Genomic DNA, 3981 nt, shown 5'->3' with positions numbered 1-3981 from the left:
CATCAATCATAGTCCTAAAGCAAGGTCTGTTTTTTACTAACACTGGAATTTGGAAAGCCATTTGATGAGGAAGGAGGGGGTACTATTCTCTAAATCGAAGATTATTAGGTTCGAATCCTGAAGATCAACAACTCCTATAGTAGACAATAGTAATTTATGCTGTGCTGGGCATGATTGTAGCACATCCAAAGTCGACATTGCTGAAGGTGCAACGGCTAAGTCTTCAACAATGTTATAATTTTGAGTAGCTTTCGCATATGGATTGAAAGCTAATTTCCAAAAAATACCTTGAGTAGGCAGTTTGGTTACTACGTCCGGGTTGGGTTTCTCGATCTGTAGCGAAGCGGACCCAGGAGGAGGTGTAGTTGATTGTTTGAACTAGAATATTATGCTTATTTACCATCAACTGGATTTTTACTACCATAATCTTGTGATCACGTCGCAATCCTAACATGAGACATCATCATAATGGGTTCTTCCAAGGTATTCGACGAAGAAGCAACCGCTTTACTATCTTGAGTAGGAGAAGGATCCTTCAAGACAGCAGGCGTTTGAGAACCTTTAACGAATTTTGAAAACTCTGCTCGATAAGGGCATTCTTTAGTAAAATGATAGCGAGGTTTTCGTTTTTCGTCAATAGATTCATTTTTATTTGTTTTTTCTTTAGAATTTTGATTGTTTTTGTTCTTCCCTTTCTCTTTACTACTAGATTTGGTTGTAGACGAATCGATGACATGGATGTCAGCAGAAAATTCAGCAGAAGAATCTCCTTTCGGGAAATCAGGTAAAGTTATTGTAGGAGAAGAATTCTTTGAAGATTTCTTGCTTTTAATACTAACTGAACCAATGATACCATCAGCAGCATGAGACCTTGAAGGAGCTGTAGTTTTCGGAAGATTAGGGATTTTTTCATGTAAAGTACCTGACTGCGTATAGATGAGGTCAAGGTACTGAGCCTGAGCAATGACTTGCTCTTCAGTGACAACTCTTGCCTTAGCTACATCCTTAGTGATTTTAGGTAACAATGATTTAACGAACCATTCGGCTAAAATTTGATCCGGAATAAAAACTTTCACTAAACACCTTCTATGTCGCCATTCATGAATATGATCAGAAATATATGTGGACGTGGATTGCTTTAGTGAAGTTAACAATTCTGTGCCATTGTCGTATCTGACAGGCAACTGAAAATGAGTTAAGAAAGAAGTAGCTAACTGACTGAAATTATAAAAAGAGCCTCGTGGTAACTCAATGTACCATTTGGCGGCAAGACCAATCAGAGTTCGTTGAAAAAGACATAAGCGAATTGAATCATCAATAATGGAATTAGATGCACACCAGAGGTGATAAGTCATCACATGATTTGACGGATCCTCACCTGACTTACCCTCGAATTTTGGGATATCATTGGGCAACTTATTAGGCATTGGTGGCCAATACGGAAGATAATAAATCGGATCGTTCGTAAGGCATGACAAATCAGGTAAATCCAAAGTTGCAATAAATGGTAACTGACGGTTAGGTTCACGAAAACCTTGTGTAATGAGACCAGCTCCAGGAGGAGGATATCCAGGATAACCTGGAATCGGATTTGCATTAGGAATGTTATAACCTCCTGGAAAACCAGGATTAACTGGACCAAACTGGGGTTGTTGAGGCTGTTGATAAGTATAGCCAGGGTACGGTTGATACTGATAAACTAGATTTTGTATAGTAGGACCGAATTGATACTGTCCCTGGTACGGTTGACTCGTGGCAATTGTACTTGGACTAGCTTGTCCTACAGGCATCTGGACCGAAGTCTGAACCGTAGGTCCTGACTGGGGCACAGAGACTTGAGGAGTTGACACTGATGCAGGGATAGTAGAAATCGGAGTTACAGATACTCTAGAAACAAGTGTGGTAGATTGAACAGAAAATGTAGCAGTAGTTTGAGGTGGAGTCTGAGGTGAGCTAGGCCCAGGTGACTGAACTAAACCAGGTGCAGAGGTTTGAACTATAGGTTGGATAGGTTGCTGGGTTGGACCAGAAACCAGAGGTTGTCCAGCTTGATAAGGTAATTGCACAGTAGGTTGCAAAGTCTGTTGAGTTTGAGATGGATCCCACACCATATTCATTTCAGGACCCATAAAAGGTTGAACATATGAAGAACCATAACCTGGTTGAACGTAGGGCTCATAATTAGGTGGTACATTTCTAGCTCCTTGTAAAAATGACTAACAAGAAGGCGGTTGGAAACCTTGAGTTGGGTACTGACCTTGAGGTTGATAACCCTAAGGCACGTATAGATTCTGGGGTTGATAAGCATCCTGAGGAATATGGGGTTGACCTTGGGGTATGTACTGTCTTGAAGGTTGAAAACCTTGAGGTAGCCCTCCAAGCGGAAACTGACTACCTTGGGGTTGCCCCCCAGGTGATAACTGACTGCCTTGAGGTTTCCCCCTAGGTAGTAACTAACTACCTTGTGGTTTCCCCCAAGGCGGTAACTGACTACCTTGGCCCCCAGGCAGTAACTGACTACCTTTCCCCCCAGGCAGTAACTGACTACCTTGAGGTTGAGGATTTGGAATACTTCCAGACATCATAAAGATCTATTCTACATTCAACGTTTTAGTTCCATTATTACCAGGTGATAACTAATGTTCAGTCGGTCGAGGAGTTGCTCCTGAAAAAGTGCCAGAAAGTGACTGGTACCCCAAAGGAATAGTAGGACCGCCATATAAAAATGTTTCTGGTGATTGGGAAAGCATGGATGACTATCTTGACATGATTGATCAAGGATAATAATCTCTGGGTGTAGGATAATCACACGCAAAGAAAGAAAATTTCAATAAAGCACCTAAAGTCTCTAAAGAAACAAACAAGTGAATCACATGCCTAAAAAATCTAAGAGTTCAAAACACACACAAACAGTAACTTTCCGTACCAAAAACACTAGTTGGTGATGAAATCCAACGTTGCAGAATTCAATACAGAAAGGGCGGTTGGAACAGTTACCCCGACAACCTGCTTAATGAAACAGACTGGTACAAGTTTCTTCACAAAACCATCTCGAGTGAAGAGAACCCCCAGAGAGTCCAAGTGAGTCTAGTCGACGTCTGCTCCAGGTACAGTGAGACCCGTTCTTCACCGTCACCTTAGGAAAGAATCTTAAGATTATGGTTACTAAGGTTACCAACAATAATAAATACAACTGGGGGAATAGTCTACGATCTGATCTACGCGCAAGGGAAGAGTAACAAAGCTCAATCCCCTTGAAGGCTCCTTGACATGATCAATCTGAGGTTTACCAACAAGTGACCCCAGGCTCCTCAACAATGGTTAATCCGAGGTTTACCGTTTTTAATACGCACAAATCTTCTATCTTTCCCAATGAGACAAACTTGATTGTCTCAAAGGTTCGGACATGATTTCATGATTGACTCCTTCAAGAGGAGCTTCCCAGATTATATCAATTACAATTAGATTTATTTCCTACCGCAAGATATAGCTACTTGTTTGTTTTAACTATATTGGAGAGTTAATTACTCCCTACTCCAAGATACTAGCCTAAGCTATATTGGTGATAAGAGCCCTAGAAATAAAAAAAGATTGCTAGATCAATTTTAATTAAGCGTTACTTTTATGGGTTGTTTCTTAAGTCAATAGGTATGGAAATGAAACTTTGATGGTGTGAAGACTCGACCCAAAAACACTAAAAAATGCACCTAAAATGATAAACAATTCATTTTTCCTTCAATGAATTCCTAGCTAAAAGAAAGAGTTGAGAATGCAATTCTTTTAAGAAACAAATCCTTATTTCAACATGAAATGAAAAGAAAATCTTTTGTCTTTTTTAATAAAAACTCAAAACGAGACTACTAATTAAAGCTCACAAGAAATTCCTTTTCTTTTTCAACACTCAAAAACTACAAAAACAATTTTCTTTCAAAAGAGATTCTACAATTTCTAGAAAACACTCAAAACTAAAAAACTAATTTT

This window comes from Pinus tabuliformis, chromosome Q, assembly GCF_031772625.1.
Source record: "Pinus tabuliformis cultivar Carrire ecotype Pingquan chromosome Q, CPIR1, whole genome shotgun sequence".
In the NCBI taxonomy this organism is placed as follows: domain Eukaryota; kingdom Viridiplantae; phylum Streptophyta; class Pinopsida; order Pinales; family Pinaceae; genus Pinus; species Pinus tabuliformis.
Note: the sequence above shows the minus strand (reverse complement) of the source record.